The sequence below is a fragment of the Myotis brandtii genome, unplaced genomic scaffold (genome assembly GCF_000412655.1).
Source record: "Myotis brandtii unplaced genomic scaffold, ASM41265v1 scaffold503, whole genome shotgun sequence".
In the NCBI taxonomy this organism is placed as follows: Eukaryota; Metazoa; Chordata; class Mammalia; order Chiroptera; family Vespertilionidae; genus Myotis; species Myotis brandtii.
The window spans coordinates 428,044-439,423 of record NW_005369181.1 but is presented as its reverse complement, the minus strand read 5'-3'; positions in this window follow the sequence as shown (position 1 = coordinate 439,423).

The window sequence follows — 11,380 nt, the reverse complement described above, 5'->3', positions numbered from 1 at the left end:
TTGACATGTGATTTGATGTAAGCAACTTCTCTTCTGGAAACACAGATATTTGGAAGCAAAATAAATGTATAATGCTACAAAAAAGAAAGACCCTCACATTTCATCCTTTCCAGAGATCTCATCTGATGACCCAGTCACATGAGGTCATAAAGCACCAACAGTGCCACAGTTGACCTAATACTGACTATAATATATGTATGAGTCAGCCAAACAAGGAGGAGAGGTAAGTCATTAAAAAAGAATTATGGACAATAAATTGCTGAGGTCCTAAGCCACGAAATTAATACTAATGTATAGGAGAATAGATTGATAAATTACTTTGTTTATGTCAAAACAATTAGCAATTTTCCTGTATGTTTCTAGAGAAAAATTGGTGAAACCAATAGGTAAAAACCAAGAAGATATTTACTTTCCCAATCATTCAAAAACTTTTAGTGGGGACACTTCTGGACATAAGCAGTAGAAACACAAATAAGTTAAAGTCCCTTTAAATCAAGAAAGTTATATGCAAATACAATTATAATTGTTCAAAATTTAATGAGCTCTCTTGTCTAGTTTTCTACAAGTCTACTTATACCTGGAAAATGATTCTCCAAACAAATTGCATCCAAGAAAAGCAAGTGTAGTTATACCTATATCTGACAATATAGGTTTTAAAATAACAAAGTTAACAAGAGACAGAGATGGGCATTTTATAATGATAAAGAGGATGCTACATCAAGAAGACATAACACTCTTCAATATATATGCAACCAGGAAACACCAAAATATATAAAACAACAATTAACAGAACTAAAAGGAGAAACTGAAAAAACACAATCATAGTAGGAGACCTAGATACTCCATTGACAACTCGAGACAGACCATCCAAATAGAAAATCAATAAAGAATACTGTGAAAGACAATGACCAAATTCAATAACCTAGAAGAAATGGGTAAGATTCTAGAAATATGTAACCTTCCTAGACTGAATCATGAAAAATTGGAAATTCTAAATAGACTCATCAACAGTGAAGAAATTGAAACAACCATCAAAAACTTTCCATAAAATTCCAAGACTAGAAGGCTTCACTAGTAAATTCTACCAAACATTCAAAAAAGATCTGATACCTATGTTCTCAAACTCTTCTAAAAAATTAAAAAGGAGGGAACACTTCCTAACACATTTTTATGATACCAAAACCTGGCATATCTCTGATATATACAGATGCAAAAATCCTAAACAAAATAATAGCAAATCAAATGCAACAATCCATTGAAAAATTAATACATCACAGTCAAGTGTGGTTCATTCCAGAGGCACAAGAGTAGTTCAACATATGAAAACCAATCAAAGTAATACACCACATTAACAAAACAAAGGGAAAATCATATGATTTTATCAATGCAGAAAAAAAACAGTTGATAAGATGCAACATTCTTTCATAACTAAAACACTCAATAAAATTGGATACAGAAGGAAAGTACCTCAACAAAATAAAGGCTATATATGACAAACCCTCAGTTAACATCAGACTCAATGGTAAAAAACTAAAAGCTTTTTCTCTAAAATCAGGAACCAGATAAGGATGTACAGTCACATCACTCTTATTCAACATTGTACTGGAAGTTCTAGCCAGAACAATCAGGCAAGACTAAGAAATAAAAAGCATCCAAATTGAGAATAAAGAAGTAAAAGTGTCGCTTTTTACAGATGACAAGATTCTTTATATAGAAGACTCTAAAGACTCTACCAAAAAACTATTAGAAAAAAACACACAAATATAGTAAAGTTGCAAGAGACAAAATCAATGTACAAAAATAGACTGTGTTTCTATATATCAAAAATGAAATTTAAGAAAAGGTAATGAAAAAAGAAACCTATTTATTTTGTAATTGCAACGAAGAGAATAAAATATCTAAAAATAAACTTAACAAAGGATGTGAAAGAACTATACACTAAAAACCTAAAGCATTATTATTAAAAGAGATTTAAAAATATGGAAAGAAATGGAAAGATACTCCATTTTCATGGATTTGAAGAAATAACGTAATTAAAATGTTCATATAACCCTAGAGTTAAACAGATTTAATGCAATCCCCATCAAAATCCTAATGACACTTTTTTGAAGAAATAGCACCAAAAATCATTGGATTTTTATGCAACCACAAAAGACCCTGAATAGCCAAACAAGTCCTGCAAAAAACAAAGCCCAAGATATTACACTGCCAAAGAAGTGATAACCAAAACAGAGAGTATTTTGAGTATCAGAAATCAAAATAGGAAGAAAAAGAGACACATAGACCAATGGAACAGAATTGAGAGCCCAGAAATAAACACACATGTATATGGACAAATAATTTTTGATAATGGAGACAAAGACATTCCTATATAATAAAAGCCCAGCCTGATTGCCCCTAACTGCTCCCCTCCTGTCTGATCGACCCTAACCACCTCTGCTTCAGCCCCCTCTCCCAGGACCCGGGCTTCCCTCCCTCTAGCCGGCCACAGGCACCCAGGACCCGGGCCAGCTTTGCTGGCCAGCTGCAGCTGCTGGCGCCAGGACTGCAGGTGGGCAGCTTCTCCCGGGCCCAGCTTTGTCAGGAAGGACATCCAGAAGATGTCCAGTCTAATTAGCATATTACCCTTTTATTCATATAGATTATTGCATTATTTTCCATACAAACAACTGTAAACCTACTTTTGCTCCATTCTTCAGTACACACACCACTGGCTGTATGAGCCCCCCCTCCGCCCCGGGAGCTGGGCCCAGGCTGGCCACAGGCGCCCGGGACCATGGGCGGCTTTGCCCAGGCCTGGCTTTGTCAGGAAGGATGTCCAGAAGATGACCAGTCTAATTAGCATATTATACTTTTATTAGTATAGATTCTGGTGTCCAAGGCATGAAAACAACCAAAGTGTTGTTGAATTTTGTAGGTTCTCTATAAATTTTGGATGTTAACCCCTTATCTGATGTATCATTGGCGAATCTGTTATCCAGTCAGAGGAGATTGTCTTTTCATTTTGTTGATGGTTTCCTTTGCTGTCAGTAGATGAGTGGATAAAAATGCTGTGATACAATTATGCATTGTGTTAAAGCATTATTTTTCCTTATATCTCATATACAGACTTTCTGGTGAATATTCTAACTGAAGCTATTTTTTGTTTTATGTGGGTTGGTTTTTAAATTAATTTATTTTCAATAGCAGAGGAAATGTTTGAAACAAGTACATAATTAAGTTTAGAGCTATTAGCATGCCAATGTATGGCTTTATGGTATTCCTTTCTAAAACTGTACATTTCCCAAATATACAGAATTATTGCATACTAAGAAGAGTGTGATATATTATAGTGATTATCACATTATCACATTAAGTTCATAAAAACCTTTAATCATAATTTTTTGACCAATGTCATCTTAAGTTAATCACAACTAACTGCTAAAAATCCAAATAAGAAACAGAATTTGGTAATAATATTAGTTGAATACCTAGCAATTTTCATTTTTTTAACCTGTTGCATAATTTGTTTGGACTCTTCCTGAAACAATCTCACATTTATCATGTTTTTATTGTTTTCTTACCTTTATGATATTATGAACTATGGTGACTCAGAAAATTAAAACAGAAGTATACTATTTTAACAAACCTCAATCCTATATGACTAAAAGAAAGCAACAACACAATTTGTCAATGCCATAGAGAGCTTTACGAAAGTTGAGTTACATTGTGGTCTATTTCCTAGATTCACATATTCTTTGGAGACATCTTGAATACAATGGTCTTTTAAAATTGTTATAGTCTAGCTTTTATTCTGAAGACAGCTTAAAAACTATACCTACTATCTAAATAGCATACTATTCTGTGATCAGTATTTAATATCAAAGACAATGTCCCTGTTTATCCTAATAAGCCCAGTGTTAAGCAAAACTTTGCCTCAGTGAGATGGATAACAACTTCAACTAAAGTATTTTTGTTTCATGTGTAGCAATCCTCTCCAGTAAATATCAACTCTACTCATTAAAATTCTGTCCAATTAAAACAAGTATATTTCATAAAAACATTTAAGGAGCACATTTCTAAAAATAATACTTTTAGGACATCTGAAATTACATTCACCTTGAATTAGTGCCCTTAAACAAAGCAATGTTATTAAAATGTGGTACAGTACACAATTACTAATCACTTCAAAATGTAGTGAAGCCATTTGGAATTCTATATTTTAATATACATGTGAAATTTCTTATTAATCACTATCAATTCACATTAAGTGCATATTAACATTTAAAATAACATTTCTTCCATTTAGAGCACATTTGAAATACCAAGGATACTTTTTAAAATATCCATTGTCAGACTCTACTTCTGGCTATTAAAATTAAGATCTTAAGGAGTATTGAACTAGGTTATATTAATTATAACCATCTTGTAATAACATTATTGATTTTAAAAGTGTCTCTTGCAATAAAATTTTCCTCATGATAACATTCATATTAAAATGAAATATATATTTCCATTTTATTGTTTCTATAATGAGCACTTTCATAATGCATACAACATGATATTTTTGATAAGAATCCTATCTAATAAAAGAGTAATACGCAAATTAACTGTCACTCCATGAAAAAGATGGCGGCGCCCATAGCGGCCAGGCAGGACGCTGGCAGCATCACCCTGGCAATGTGAGCCTTGCAGGCAAGGGGGGCCACAGGCAGCACCCAGCAGTGCCTGCCGGGAGGTGGTGGTGGCGACCAGGGAGCAGGCAAGCGAGGTGCAGGCAGCACCCAGCAGGGCCTGCGGGGAGGTCGCAGCGGTGACCTGCGAGCAGGCAAGCGGGGCGCAGGCAGCACCAAGCAGAGCCTGCTGGGTGGTCACCGCTGCAACTGGGGAGCAGGCAATCGGGACCCACAGGCAGCTCACAGCAGGGCCTGCAGGGTGGTGGTGGTGGCAACTGGGGAGCAGACAATCGGGCCTGCAGGCAGCACCCAGCAGGGCCTGCTGGGAGGTCACCATGGTGACCTACGAGCAGGCAAGTGGGGTGCAGGCAGCACAAAACAGGGCCAGCTGGGCTGTCACCACAGTGACCGGGGAGCAGGCAATCGGGACCTGCAGGCAGCACTGCACAGTGCCTGCTGGGTGGTGGTGGCGGTGACCGGGGAGCAGGAAAGCGGGGTCACAGGCAGCACCCAGCAGGGCTTGCTTGCCCATCCCCTTGGTGTGGAGCAGGCAGGCCCCACAGAGAGCAGAGAACCATGGGGAGTGGGCCCAAGCCTTCAGTAGCACATCCCCTGAGGGCTCCTGAATTGGAAAGGGTGCAGGTCGGGCTGAGGGACCTCCTCACCCCCCCTCCCATGCCACCCCCCTCATGCATGAATTTCGTGCACCGGGCCTCTAGTGTTCATATATTTATAAAAAGATTTGAATCAAAAACTCAATTTCCCATTCAGGCTCTAAATTTGTAGATTAACAGCTTAAATTCACACAGCTGTTAACAGTACAATTGTTTGAGAACAATAGTAAAATGCTGATGAAATTATTACTTATTGACTGCATCAAAAACTAATGAGTTAAATAGATTAACCCACGAGCAAGATTTTTAAAATTAGTTTATAAAATTGAGCCCTTTTGAATACTTCATAAAATTTGAACTGAAGAACTTATTATCTTTGAATTCATGTAATCTTCAGTATTTTTTTTCAAGACTTTCCTTGAGAAAATTAATTATTTATAAATAATTTCATATATGGTGAAAAATACGTGCATTCTTCATCATATTTCAACCCAAAATCTATTCAAGTTGATGAAATTTTAAATTCAAAAACAAAACAGAATTTATAGAAGAAAATAAAATGCATGAATCCCTGATGTGAGGAACAATCTTCTTAGCATGATAATAAAAGCAACATAATCATTGGTTTTACAGAAATGCCCACCCAACCATCATAGCTCCTTGCTTCATTGCTTATTTCAATAGTACAGATACAATGCAGTGAAATCATTGAGTCTTATAGCTATTGAGTTAGACTGTTCGTACAGAGCCTGATTCTATCATTGACCAGCTTGAAACCCTGGGTATGTATATCAGCCTATCATCTTTAATATTTGGGGAATAAGGATTTACCTTAATGCAGCTCTGAGAGGAGAAGACAGGATATGCCACAAATGTTACTATTGTTATCTAACAACACTATGATTCACCAAATTTATACATAAAGATAAACCTCTGAATTCTATTCCAACAAATAGGATTACAATTTTTTTATGAAGCCATCCTTGGACTAAACTCAAGATTTTTATCATATCCAGTTTTCCTATATAAAACTTTTCATAATCCATTTTGCTTCTTTGAAATCATATCACAGTATTTCATTTGTGGCCTTTCAAAATATCATTGAATACCAATTCATAGAGAATAAGATCATCCAAATGCTTTGAAGTAAATTAATATATTGTAGATTTCAGCACATTGTCCTTTTTCATTGTATTTAGATAATTAAGCAATGACACATAAGAGAGTGTGAATCATATGGCATTTATTTACACATGGTAGGTTATTACAGGCATGAGGTGAAAGCCAAAAGCTATCAAATGAATGAAGTGTGAATTAGGTTTAGCATGCCTGAGCTGACATGTGTAAGTGCATTATGAGATATGACTCATAAAATCAAATTAACATATGTAGAAATGCTTCAAAATAATAAGGTGAATTTATGTCAGCAAAACCTGTAGCTGGGGATTGTATGACTTGAACAGCATTAATTAAAGTGAAAGTTCAGAATTCTTGTTGGAAACAGAAATAATTGTTTTTTGTTCATTTGTTTTTCTCTTTTTGGAATTTATTAGTTGTGTGGTTTTTATGTGAGATTTGTTAATGTAGATATTAACATAATAAGATGTCAAATAGTCAAAAAGAGAGTACACAGTACTGCTATGTTTATGATCTTTGCTTCATAGTTTAATTTTCTGTAAGCATCTTTGTAAATTATATTAGTGCCTACCCTGTGGCAACATTATTCCATTGTAAACCAATTATTCTTAGACGCATAGCTAATAATAACTCCATATGCAATTTTGTGCATTAGTATTACGTGTACTATTAATACATATGTAGTAATGCAATATGTATATTATGCAAATTTCCTACCATTTATTCTCTTGTAGGATTTAGGGATACCTTTAGCTAGTCCATTTTATCATTCAGTCTGAGGCACATAATTGTATTATCAAAAATAAAAATACACATTTGGACAAGATTTTCTGTTATTCTTTAAGCATTTTAAAAGTTATCCTTATTGTTGAAAGTATTACAGATATCCCACTTTTTTTCCCCATTAACTCATCAACTCTGCACCAGCCCCTCCCAGACCTTCATTACACTATTGTCTGTGTCCATGGGCTATGCGTATCGATATATATAAAAGCCAAGGGACTGGAACGATGGAATGACCGGAATGGCTGGTCGCTATGATGTGCACCAGGGTCAGCCTCCCCAACCTCCTGCAGCCCCTCCCCCCAGCCAGCCAGGCCACTGATTGGCCCCCTCCACCCTGATCGGAGGCAGGGCCGGCCAGCCAACTGCCCACAGCCCCTCTCCCCCACCCGCCTGGCCCTAATCAACCCCCATTGGGAAGGGCGGCCAGACCCCACCCGTGCATGAATTCGTGCACCAGGCCTCTGGTATGCATATAAATTCCCTGGTTAGTCTCTCCCCATCAGCTCCCCACCTTCGCCTTCCCTCTGAGATTTCTCAGTCTGCTATGAACATAGGGGTGCATTTAGGCTTTCTCTTTGGTGTTCCGAGTTTCTTAGGATATATTCCTAGAAGTGGATCTCTGGGTCAAATGGCAGTTTGAGGAAACTCCATATTGTTTTTCATAATGGCTTCACCAGTCTACATTCCCATCAGCAGTGTACTAAGGATCCCTTTTCTCCATATCCTCACCAGTACTTGTCATTTGTTGATTTAATGATGGTAGCTATTCTGACAGGTTTGAAATGATACCTCATTGACATTTTAATTTGCTTCATTCTGATGATTAGTAACTGAGCATTTTTTATATGTCTCTCTGCCAACTGTATGTCCATTTTGGAGAATGTCTATTTAGGTCCTTTGCTCATTTTTAATTGTATGTCTTCCTTTTTTTAAGTTGTATGAGTTCCTTATACAGTTTGAAAATTAACCCCTTATCAGATGTATCATTGGTAAATATGTTCTCCCATGTAGTGAGCTCCCTTTGCATTTTGTTGATGGTTTCTTTTGCTGTTCAAAAGCTTTTTATTTCGATATATTCCCATTTGTTTATTTTCTCCTTAGTTTGCCTTGCCCTAGGAGGTGTATCAATAAACATATTGCTACAAGGGGTGTCTCAGATTTTGCTGCCTCTGGATTCTTCCAAGATTTTTATGGTGTCATGACTTACATTTAAGTCTTTTATCCCTTTTGAGTTTATTCTTGTGTATGGTGGAAGTTGGTGATCTATTTTCATGAACCTGTCCAATTTTCCTAACACCATTTTTGAAGAGCCTGCCTTTACTCCATTCTATGTGCTTGCCTCCTTTGTCAAATGTTAATTGAGCATAATGGCTTGGGTTGATTTCTGGGGTCTCTGTTGTGTTCCATTGATCTATATGCCTGTTCTTGTGCCACTATCATGCTGTTTTGATTACAGGCTTTATAGTATAACTTGATATCTGATATTGTGAGTCCCTCAACTTTGTTCTTCTTTTTCAAGATTGCTGCAGCTATTTGAGTTCTTTTTTTCACATATAAATTATTTGAGTATCTGTGAAATATACCATTGGTATATTAATAGGTTGGTTAGATAGTATGGACATTTTAATAATGCTAATTCTACCATTCCATGAACTTGGTATATCCTTCCACTATCTCTTTTTCAATGTCCTGTAGTTTTCCATGTACAAGTCTTTAACCTTCTTGGTTAAGTTTATTCCTAAGTATCTTATTTTTTGTTGCAATGGTTAATGGGATTGTTTGTTTAGTTTATTTTTTTGAGAATTCATTATTAGTGTACAAAAATGCCTCTGATTTTTAGGTATTAATTTTGCATCCTGCTACACTGCCAGATTCATTTATTTAAATCTAGTAGTTTTTGGTGGAGTCTTTAGGGTTTTCTATGTACAACATCATTTCATCTGCAAATAATGACAGTTTTTCTTCCTCTTTTCCAATTTGCATGTCTTTTATTTTTTCTTCTTGTCTTTAAGTATTTAAAAATTATTTGAATAAATATAAATTTGTATTTATCAAGTGAACTCACTCCATCCTTTCACAATTTTAAAAATAATAATCACACACAAACACAAAATGTTTTTATCTATCTTAATAGATATGAATCAGAACTGTTCAACAGTTCTACAAATATCCTTTACTCAGTTTTCCTTATATGAATATATTGTGATTGTAAAACATTCATCAAAACTAAGAATTTGTTCTTAATAATGTTTAGAAGTTACTTATAAATTTAGAAGTTATTTAGAATTCAGTTATTTGCATGAGTTGTTCTACTAGTATCCATTTTCCTCTCCTGGATCCAATACAGGATTACACATTCATTTAATTAGTTCTTCTTAGTTTCTTCCAATCTATGACAGTTCTTCAGTCTTTCCTTGTCTTACATTACTTAGTCACTTGGAAGATTATTGGCCAGTTATTTTGTAGAATACCTTCAATTTGGGTTGTTTGGTGTTTTCTCATGCTTAGATTGAGGTTATTCATAATTGGGAAGTATATAACAGAGGTGTGGTCCCTCTCACATCATATGAGTGGGTACATAATGTAGACATAAGTTACTTATGATATTAACCAGGATCATTTGACTAAGGTAGTGCCTGCTAGGATTCATTATAAACTTACCTTTTCCTCCTTTGTAATTGCTAAATATTTAGGGGAAGATATTTTCAGTCTATGCATATATCCTATTTCTGCTTGAATTTCCATCCACTAATTTTAACATACTTCATTAATTGAAATTCTTTTTTAGGGATGAGTTGTCACTTCTTCCACATTTATTGATTTTACTATTTATTTATATCAATATGAACTCAGGTATGTATTTCATTCATTAAGTTATTATGTAATACTATTGTTATTTAGTTGCTCCAATTGCCCCAATTTGGTCATTGTAGACTCTTTCCGATTGGCCCTTTCTTAGTAGACTAATAAGCATCTCTCTTTTTGTTTTGTTTTAAAATTCCTCCTGAATTTTTGGCTCTGCCAGATTCTCCAGACTTATGTGGTCCTTTCCCCTGTCCCACCCTTAGAATCACTCAGTTCTCAAAGGGGCCTTGGTTCTTCTCATTGGAGAATGATGTTTGGAAACCAGGATCTGGATGCTAAATGTGCTCACTAATACTGAGGTGTCATTGTTTCTAGTCCATCTCAAAGGGTCAAGTTAGAAAAAATATATATGTATACTATTTCATGCATACACATCCATATATAATTTTTTCTGAACTTCTTTATCTACAAATGTGTGTTATTTAATGAGTCAATGTTGATATCATCAATGACAATCTAACCCTGCAGTGTTCATCTAATTTTCTCCTCTTATTTGTAACTTATTTACCTAATTCATATATCTATTATATTTACACATTTGTTCAAAAATATTATACCAATAAAGTAGTTTCGGAATTTCCAAGCCAAAGAAATTTATTGGGTAGTGTGAAATGTTTGTGTACAGTTGTTTCTATCTTTAGCCTCACAGTATCCAGAAAAAAAAATATTTTTTCCCAAAAATATTAAGGTCAGCATTTTTCTTCCCCATTCTTTTCACTGTACTTATGCTATTCATTTGTAATTCAGTTAGATCTAAATCCATTAGTCATAATCTACTTTCCATCTTCCCCCAATGCATCTACTTTAGTAAATAATAGATACAATAAAATTCAGTGTGTACAACACTATAGTTTTTGACAAATGCATAGTTACATGTCTAACACCATAGCTCTGTGCAGAGCAATTTCTTTATCCATAGTACCCCATTAGAGTTAAATTCTCTCCCTAGCTCCAAGAAACTAGTGATCTACTTTGCTGCCTTCAGTTTTGCCTTTTCCAAAGGGTCATATAAATGGAATCACAAAGCCTGTGGATTTGGCTCTTTCCATTTAGCAAATGCGTTAAAAATGTATCCATGTTTTTGCATGAACTGAGAGTTTATTCCAGCCTTGGCCAGTGTTGGAGCATTGGCCCTCAGACCAAAGGGTTGCAGGTTGGATTCCCTGTCAAGGCCGCATACCTCAGTTACTTGTTCACTCCCTTTCCAGGTTAGAGAACATGCAGAAGGCAACTGATCTATGTGTCTCTCTCACATAGATGTTTCTCTCTTCTCTCTCCCTCCCTTCCATTCTCTCTCGGAAAAGCAATGGACAAAACATCCTT